Source organism: Salmo trutta, chromosome 31, assembly GCF_901001165.1.
Source record: "Salmo trutta chromosome 31, fSalTru1.1, whole genome shotgun sequence".
NCBI classification, from domain to species: domain Eukaryota; kingdom Metazoa; phylum Chordata; class Actinopteri; order Salmoniformes; family Salmonidae; genus Salmo; species Salmo trutta.
Genome location: NC_042987.1, coordinates 45,051,938 through 45,061,627, shown reverse-complemented (window position 1 = coordinate 45,061,627; position 9,690 = coordinate 45,051,938). Strand labels below are relative to the sequence as shown.

Below are 9,690 nucleotides of genomic sequence, written 5' to 3'. Positions count from 1 at the left end.
ATAAAGGAAAGTGATTCTGATAGATGAGAGAGCATCATGCATTTCCTCTGAACTTCTCTGCTTTGTGGGTGGGGTCCTTGTATTATTGGTTGTTTCCGAGAATTTTGTCTGCCTGAATATTGCCCAACTGTGGTTTTGATGATAATGTAGCTTTGTATTTGTGCATCGTAGGCGTTGAAGCAATGAATCGGTGACAATCTATCACTCTATCAATGAATCTGTACCAATCTATCACTCTATCAATGAATCACTACCAATCTATCACTCTATCTGTTGAAACAAATGCACTGGTGTTAATGATCCTGTGTTATTGGCTTTGCTTTAGCCATATAGACTCATAACAAACAAATGAGAAGATGGTTGATAGTCCTGAAGTTTCCATTGCTGTTGTCCTACATTTGAAATTTCACTAGCTGTAGGTCTATAGGTTCCAGTAGGATAGTAGACCTAGCTGGTCTATAGGTTCCAGTAGGATAGTAGACCTAGCTGTAGGTATATAGGTTCCAGTAGGATAGTAGACCTAGCTGTAGGTCTATAGGATCCAGTAGGATAGTAGATCTAGCTGTAGGTCTATAGGTTCCAGTAGGATAGTAGACCTAGCTGGTCTATAGGTTCCAGGAGGATAGTAGACCTAGATGTAGGTCTATAGGTTCCAGTAGAATAGTAGACCTAGCTGTAGGTCTATAGGTTCCAGTAGGATAGTAGACCTAGATGTAGGTCTATAAGTTCGAGTAGGATAGTAGACCTAGCTGTAGGTCTATAGGTTCCAGTAGGATAGTAGACCTAGCTGGTCTAAAGGTTCCAGTAGGATAGTAGACCTAGCTGTAGGTCTATAGGTTCCAGTAGGATAGTAGACCTAGCTGGTTTATAGGTTCCAGTAGGATAGTAGACCTAGCTGTAGGTCTATAGGTTCCAGTAGGATAGTAGACCTAGCTGGTTTATAGGTTCCAGTAGGATAGTAGACCTAGCTGTAGGTCTATAGGTTCCAGTAGGATAGTAGACCTAGCTGTAGGTCTATGGGTTCCAGTAGGATAGTAGACCGAGATGTAGGTCTATAGGTTCCAGTATGATAGTAGACCTAGCTGGTCTAAAGGTTCCAGTAGGATAGCAGTCCTAGCTGTAGGTCTATAGGTTCCATTAGGATAGTAGACCTAGCTGGTCTATAGGTTCCAGTAGGATAGTAGACCTAGCTGTAGGTCTATAGGTTCCAGTAGGATAGTAGACCTAGCTGTAGGTCTATATGTTCCAGTAGGATAGTAGACCTAGCTGTAGGTCTATAGGTTCCAGTAGGATAGTAAACCTAGCCGTAGGTCTATAGGTTCCAGTGGGATAGTAGACCTAGCCGTAGGTCTATAGGTTCCAGTAGAATAGTAGACCTAGCTGTAGGTCTATAGGTTCCAGTAGGATAGTAGACCTAGCTGGTCTATAGGTTCCAGTAGGATAGTAGACCTAGCTGGTCTATAGGTTTCAGTAGGATAGTAGACCAAGCTGTAGGTCTATAGGTTTCAGTAGGATATTAGACCTATCTGTAGGTCTATAGGTTCCAGTAGGATAGTAGACATGGCTGTAGGTCTATAGGTTTCAGTAATACAGTAGACCTAGCTGTAGGTCTATCAGATTCAGTAGGATAGTAGACCTAGCTCGTCTCTAGGTTCCAGTAGGATAGTAGACCTAGCTGTAGGTCTATAGGTTCCAGTAGGATAGTAGACCTAGCTGTAGGTCTATAGGTTTCAGTAGGATAGTAGACCTAGCTGTAGGTCTATAGGTTCCAGTAGGATAGTAGACCTAGCTGTAGGTCTATGGGTTCCAGTAGAATAGTAGACTTAGCTGTAGGTCTATAGGTTCCAATAGGATAGTAGACCTAGCTGTAGGTCTATAGGTTTCAGTAGGATAGTAGACCTAGCTGTAGGTCTATAGGTTCCAGTAGGATAGTAGACCTGGCTGTAGGTCTATAGGTTCCAGTAGGATAGTAGACCTAGCTGGTCTAAAGTTTCCAGAAGGATAGTAGACCTAGCAGTAGGTCTATAGGTTCCAGTCGGATAGTAGACCTAGCTGTAGGTCTATAGGTTCCAGTAGGATAGTAGACCTAGCTGTAGGTCTATAGGTTCCAGTAGGATAGTAGACCTAGCTGTAGGTCTATAGGTTCCAGTAGGATAGTAGACCTAGCTGTAGGTGTATAGGTTCCAGTAGGATAGTAGACCTAGCTGTAGGTCTATATGTTCCAGTAGGATAGTAGACCTAGCTGTAGGTCTATAGGTTCCAGTAGGATAGTAAACCTAGCCGTAGGTCTATAGGTTCCAGTGGGATAGTAGACCTAGCCGTAGGTCTATAGGTTCCAGTAGAATAGTAGACCTAGCTGTAGGTCTATAGGTTCCAGTAGGATAGTAGACCTAGCTGGTCTATAGGTTCCAGTAGGATAGTAGACCTAGCTGGTCTATAGGTTTCAGTAGGATAGTAGACCAAGCTGTAGGTCTATAGGTTTCAGTAGGATAGTAGACCTAGCTGTAGGTCTATAGGTTCCAGTAGGATAGTAGACATGGCTGTAGGTCTATAGGTTTCAGTAATACAGTAGACCTAGCTGTAGGTCTATCAGATTCAGTAGGATAGTAGACCTAGCTCGTCTCTAGGTTCCAGTAGGATAGTAGACCTAGCTGTAGGTCTATAGGTTCCAGTAGGATAGTAGACCTAGCTGTAGGTCTATAGGTTTCAGTAGGATAGTAGACCTAGCTGTAGGTCTATAGGTTCCAGTAGGATAGTAGACCTAGCTGTAGGTCTATGGGTTCCAGTAGAATAGTAGACTTAGCTGTAGGTCTATAGGTTCCAATAGGATAGTAGACCTAGCTGTAGGTCTATAGGTTTCAGTAGGATAGTAGACCTAGCTGTAGGTCTATAGGTTCCAGTAGGATAGTAGACCTGGCTGTAGGTCTATAGGTTCCAGTAGGATAGTAGACCTAGCTGGTCTAAAGGTTCCAGAAGGATAGTAGACCTAGCAGTAGGTCTATAGGTTCCAGTCGGATAGTAGACCTAGCTGTAGGTCTATAGGTTCCAGTAGGATAGTAGACCTAGCTGTAGGTCTATAGGTTCCAGTAGGATAGTAGACCTAGCTGTAGGTCTATAGGTTCCAGTAGGATAGTAGACCTAGCTGTAGGTGTATAGGTTCCAGTAGGATAGTAAACCTAGCCGTAGGTCTATAGGTTCCAGTGGGATAGTAGACCTAGCCGTAGGTCTATAGGTTCCAGTAGGATAGTAGACCTAGCTGTAGGTCTATAGGTTCCTGTATGATAGTAGACCTAGCTGTAGGTCTATAGGTTCCAGTAGAATAGTAGACCTAGCTGTAGGTCTATAGGTTCCAGTAGGATAGTAGACCTAGCTGGTCTATAGGTTCCAGTAGGATGGTAGACCTAGCTGCACGTCTATAGGTTCCAGTAGGATAGTAGACCTAGCTGTAGGTCTATAGGTTCCAGTAGGATAGTAGACCTAGATGTAGGTCTATAAGTTCCAGTAGGATAGTAGACCTAGCTGTAGGTCTATAGGTTCCAGTAGGATAGTAGACCTAGCTGGTCTAAAGGTTCCAGTTGGATAGTAGACCTAGCTGTAGGTCTATAGGTTCCAGTAGGATAGTGGACCTAGCTGGTCTATAGGTTCCAGTAGGATTGTAGACCTAGCTGGTCTAAAGGTTCCAGTAGGATAGTAGACCTAGCTGTAGGTCTATAATTTCCAGTAGGATAGTAGACCTAGCTGTAGGTCTATAGGTTCCAGTAGGATAGTAGTCCTAGCTGGTCTATAGGTTCCAGTAGGATAGTATACCTAGCTGTAGGTCTATAGGTTCCAGTAGAATAGTAGACCTAGCTGTAGGTCTATAGGTTCCATTAGGATAGTAGTCCTAGCTGGTCTATAATTTCCAGTAGGATAGTAGACCTAGCTGTAGGTGTATGGGTTCCAGTAGGATAGTAGACCTAGCTGTAGGTCTATAGTTTCCAGTAGGATAGTAGACCTAGCTGTAGGTCTATAGGTTCCATTAGGATAGTAGTCCTAGCTGGTCTATAATTTCAATTAGGATAGTAGACCTAGCTGTAGGTGTATGGGTTCCAGTAGGATAGTAGACCTAGCTGTAGGTCTATAGTTTCCAGTAGGATAGTAGACCTAGCTGTAGGTCTATAGGTTCCAGTAGGATAGTAGACCTAGCTGGTCTATAGGTTCCAGTAGGATGGTAGACCTAGCTGTAGGTCTATAGGTTCCAGTAGGATAGGAGACCTAGCTGTAGGTCTATAGGTTCCAGTAGGATAGTAGAACTAGCTGTAGGTCTATAGGTTCCAGTATGATAGTAGACCTAGCTGGTCTATAGGTTCCAGTAGGATAGTAGTCCTAGCTGGTCTATAGGTTCCAGTAGTATAGTATACCTAGCTGTAGGTCTATATGTTCCAGTAGAATAGTAGACCTAGCTGTAGGTCTATAGGTTCCATTAGGATAGTAGTCCTAGCTGGTCTATAATTTCCAGTAGGATAGTAGACCTAGCTGTAGGTGTATGGGTTCCAGTAGGATAGTAGACCTAGCTGTAGGTCTATAGTTTCCAGTAGGATAGTAGACCTAGCTGTAGTTCCATAGGTTCCAGGAGGGTATTAGACCTAGCTGGTCTAAAGGTTCCAGTAGGATAGTAGATCTAGCTGTAGGTCTATAGGTTCCAGTAGAATAGTAGACCTAGCTGTAGGTCTATAGGTTCCAGTAGGATAGTAGACCTAGCTGGTCTATAGGTTCCAGTAGGATGGTAGACCTAGCTGTAGGTCTATAGGTTCCAGTAGGATAGTAGACCTAGCTGTAGGTCTATAGGTTCCAGTAGGATAGTAGACCTAGCTGTAGGTCTATAGGTTCCAGTATGATAGTAGACCTAGCTGGTCTATAGGTTCCAGTAGGATAGTAGACCTAGCTCGTCTCTAGGTTCCAGTAGGATAGTAGACCTAGCTGTAGGTCTATAGGTTCCAGTAGGATATTAGACCTAGCTGTAGTTCTATGTGTTCCAGTAGAATAGTAGACCTATCTGTAGGTCTATAGGTTCCAGTAGGATAGTAGACCTAGCTCGTCTCTAGGTTCCAGTAGGATAGTTGACCTAGCTGTGGGTCTATAGGTTCCAGTAGGATAGTAGACCTAGCTGTAGGTCTATAGTTTCCAGTAGGATAGTAGACCTAGCTGTAGGTCTATAGGTTCCAGTAGGATAGTAGACCTAGCTGGTCTATAGGTTCCAGTAGGATGGTAGACCTAGCTGTAGGTCTATAGGTTCCAGTAGGATAGGAGACCTAGCTGTAGGTCTATAGGTTCCAGTAGGATAGTAGACCTAGCTGTAGGTCTATAGGTTCCAGTATGATAGTAGACCTAGCTGGTCTATAGGTTCCAGTAGGATAGTAGTCCTAGCTGGTCTATAGGTTCCAGTAGTATAGTATACCTAGCTGTAGGTCTATAGGTTCCAGTAGAATAGTAGACCTAGCTGTAGGTCTATAGGTTCCATTAGGATAGTAGTCCTAGCTGGTCTATAATTTCCAGTAGGATAGTAGACCTAGCTGTAGGTGTATGGGTTCCAGTAGGATAGTAGACCTAGCTGTAGGTCTATAGTTTCCAGTAGGATAGTAGACCTAGCTGTAGTTCCATAGGTTCCAGGAGGGTATTAGACCTAGCTGGTCTATAGGTTCCAGTAGGATAGTAGACTTAGCTGTAGGTCTATAGGTTCCAGTAGAATAGTAGACCTAGCTGTAGGTCTATAGGTTCCAGTAGGATAGTAGACCTAGCTGGTCTATAGGTTCCAGTAGGATGGTAGACCTAGCTGTAGGTCTATAGGTTCCAGTAGGATAGTAGACCTAGCTGTAGGTCTATAGGTTCCAGTAGGATAGTAGACCTAGCTGTAGGTCTATAGGTTCCAGTATGATAGTAGACCTAGCTGGTCTATAGGTTCCAGTAGGATAGTAGACCTAGCTCGTCTCTAGGTTCCAGTAGGATAGTAGACCTAGCTGTAGGTCTATAGGTTCCAGTAGGATAGTAGACCTAGCTGTAGTTCTATGTGTTCCAGTAGAATAGTAGACCTAGCTGTAGGTCTATAGGTTCCAGTAGGATAGTAGACCTAGCTCGTCTCTAGGTTCCAGTAGGATAGTAGACCTAGCTGTGGGTCTATAGGTTCCAGTAGGATAGTAGACCTAGCTGTAGGTCTATAGGTTTCAGTAGGATAGTAGACCTAGCTGTAGGTATATAGGTTCCAGTAGGATAGTAGACCTAGCTGTAGGTCTATAGGTTTCAATAGGACAGTAGACCTAGCTGTAGGTCTAAAGGTTTCAGTAGGATAGTAGACCTAGCTGGTCTCTAGGTTCCAGTAGGATAGTAGACCTAGCTGTAGGTCTATAGGTTCCAGTAGGATAGTAGACCTAGCTGTAGGTCTGTAGGTTTCAGTAGGATAGTAGACCTAGCTGTAGGTCTATAGGTTCCAGTAGGATAGTAGACCTAGCTGTAGGTCTATGGGTTCCAGTAGAATAGTAGACCTAGCTGTAGGTCTATAGGTTCCAGTAGGATAGTAGACCTAGCTGTTGGTCTATAGGTTTCAGTAGGATAGTAGACCTAGCTGTAGGTCTATAGGTTCCAGTAGGATAGTAGACCTAGCTGAAGGTCTAAAGGTTTCACTAGGATAGTAGACCTAGCTGTAGGTCTATAAAGTTCCAGTAGGATAGTAGACCTAGCTGGTCTATAGGTTCAGTAGTTTAGTAGACCTAGCTGGTCTATACCTTCCAGTAGGATAGTAGACCTAGCTGTAGGTGTACGGGTTCCAGTAGGATAGTAGACCTAGCTGTAGGTCTATAGGTTCCAGTAGGATAGTAGACCTAGCTGTAGGTCCATAAGTTCCAGGAGGGTAGTAGACCTAGCTGGTCTATAGGTTCCAGTAGGATAGTAGACCTAGCTGGTCTATAGGTTCAAGTAGGATGTAGACCTAGCTGTAGGTCTATAGGTTCCAGTAGCATAGTAGACCTAGCTGTAGGTCTATAGGATCCAGTAGGATAGTAGACCTAGCTGTAGGTCTATAAGTTCCAGTAGGCTAGTAGACCTAGCTGTAGGTCTATAGGTTCCAGTATGATAGTAGACTTAGCTGTAGGTCTATAGGTTCCAGTAGGATAGTAGACCTAGCTGTAGGTCTATAAGTTCCAGTAGGATAGTATACCTAGCTGTAGGTCTATATGTTCCAGTAGGATAGTAGACCTAGCTGTAGTTCTATAGGTTCCAGTAGGATAGTAGACCTAGCTGGTTTATAGGTTCCAGTAGGATAGTAGACCTAGCTGTAGGTCTATAGGTTCCAGTAGGATAGTAGACCGAGCTGTAGGTCTATAGGTTCCAGTAGGATAGTAGACCTAGCTGTAGGTCTATAGGTTCCAGTATGATTGTAGACCTAGCTGGTCTATAGGTTCCAGTAGGATAGTAGACCTAGCTGGTCTATAGGTTCCAGTAGGATAGTAGACCTAGCTGTAGGTCTATAGGTTCAGTAGGATAGTAGACCTAGCTGGTCTCTAGGTTCCAGTAGGATAGTAGACCTAGCTGTAGGTCTATAGGTTCCAGTAGGATGGCAGACCTAGCTGTAGGTCTATAGGTTTCAGTAGGATAGTAGACCTAGCTGTAGGTCTATAGGTTCCAGTAGGATAGTAGACCTAGCTGTAGGTCTATAGGTTCCAGTAGGATAGTAGACCGAGCTGTAGGACTATAGGTTCCAGTAGGATAGTAGACCTAGCTGTAGGTCTATAGGTTCCAGTAGGATAGTAGACCTAGCTGTAGGTCTATAGGTTCCAGTAGGATAGTAGACCTAGCTGGTGTCTAGGTTCCAGTAGATTAGTAGACCTAGCTGTAGATGTATAGGTTCCAGTAGGAAGGTAGACCTAGCTGTAGGTCTATAGGTTTCAGTAGGATAGTAGACCTAGCTGTAGGTCTATAGGTTCCAGTAGAATAGTAGACCTAGATGTAGGTCTATAGGTTCCAGTAGGATAGTAGACCGAGCTGTAGGACTGTAGGTTCCAGTAGGATAGTAGACCTAGCTGTAGGTCTATAAGTTCCAGTATGATAGTAGACCTAGCTGGTCTATAGGTTCAAGAAGGATAGTAGACCTAGCTGGTCTATAGATTCCAGTAGGATAGTAGACCTAGCTGTAGGTCTATAGGTTTCAGTAGGATAGTAGACCTAGCTGTAGGTCTATAGGTTCCAGTAGGATAGTAGACCTAGCTGTAGGTCTATAGGTTTCAGTAGGACAGTAGACCTAGCTGTAGGTCTATAGGTTTCAGTAGGATAGTAGACCTAGCTGGTCTCTAGGTTCCAGTAAGATAGTAGACCTAGCTGTAGGTCTATAGGTTCCAGTAGGATGGTAGACCTAGCTGTAGGTCTATAGGTTTCAGTAGGATAGTAGACCTAGCTGTAGGTCTATAGGTTCCAGTAGAATAGTAGACCTAGCTGTAGGTCTATAGGTTCCAATAGGATAGTAGACCGAGCTGTAGGACTATAGGTTCCAGTAGGATAGTAGACCTAGCTGTAGGTCTATAGGTTCCAGTATGATAGTAGACCTAGCTGGTCTATAGGTTCCAGTAGGATAGTAGACCTAGCTCGTCTCTAGGTTCCAGTAGGATAGTAGACCTAGCTGTAGGTCTATAGGTTCCAGTAGGATAGTAAACCTATCTGTAGATCTATGTGTTCCAGTAGAATAGTAGACCTAGCTGTAGGTCTATAGGTTTAAGTAAGGATAGTAGACCTAGCTGTAGGTCTATAGGTTTCAGTAGGATAGTAGACCTAGCTGTAGGTCTATAGGTTCCAGTAGGATAGTAGACCTAGCTGTAGGTCTAAAGGTTTCACTAGGATAGTAGACCTAGCTGTAGGTCTATAGGTTCCAGTAGGATAGTAGACCTAGCTGGTCTATAGGTTCCAGTAGGATAGTAGACCTAGCTGTAGGTCTATAAGTTCCAGTAGGATAGTAGACCTAGCTGTAGGTCTATAGGTTCCAGTAGGATAGTAGACCTAGCTGTAGGTCTATGGGTTCCAATTAGAATAGTAGACCTAGCTGTAGGTCTATAGGTTCCAATAGGATAGTAGACCTAGCTGTAGGTCTATAGGTTTCAGTAGGACAGTAGACCTAGCTGTAGGTCTATCAGTTTCAGTAGGATAGTAGACCTAGCTCGTCTCTAGGTTCCAGTAGGATAGTAGACCTAGCTGTAGGTCTATAGGTTCCAGTAGGATAGTAGACCTAGCTGTAGGTCTATAGGTTTCAGTGGGATAGTAGACCTAGCTGTAGGTCTATAGGTTCCAGTAGGATAGTAGACCTAGCTGTAGGTCTATGGGTTCCAGTAGAATAGTAGACTTAGGTGTAGGTCTATAGGTTCCAATAGGATAGTAGACCTAGCTGTAGGTCTATAGGTTTCAGTAGGATAGTAGACCTAGCTGTAGGTCTATAGGTTCCAGTAGGATAGTAGACCTGGCTGTAGGTCTATAGGTTCCAGTAGGATAGTAGACCTAGCTGGTCTAAAGTTTCCAGAAGGATAGTAGACCTCGCAGTAGGTCTATAGGTTCCAGTCGGATAGTAGACCTAGCTGGTCTAAAGGTTCCAGTGGGATAGTAGTCCTAGCTGTAGGTCTATAGGTTCCATTAGGACAGTAGACCTAGCTGTAGGTCTATAGGTTCCAGTAGGATAGT

General features: G+C 43.8%; 1 long non-coding RNA gene across 1 annotated transcript; it reads left to right on the top strand.

Moving 5' to 3' along the window:
* Window positions 1-4,539: 4,539 nt before the first annotated feature.
* LOC115169273 (uncharacterized) lies at window positions 4,540-7,919 on the top strand. Its single transcript, XR_003870835.1, has 3 exons — window positions 4,540-4,708; window positions 5,042-5,063; window positions 7,890-7,919. It is a non-coding gene; the product is annotated as an uncharacterized LOC115169273 (long non-coding RNA).
* Window positions 7,920-9,690: the final 1,771 nt, after the last annotated feature.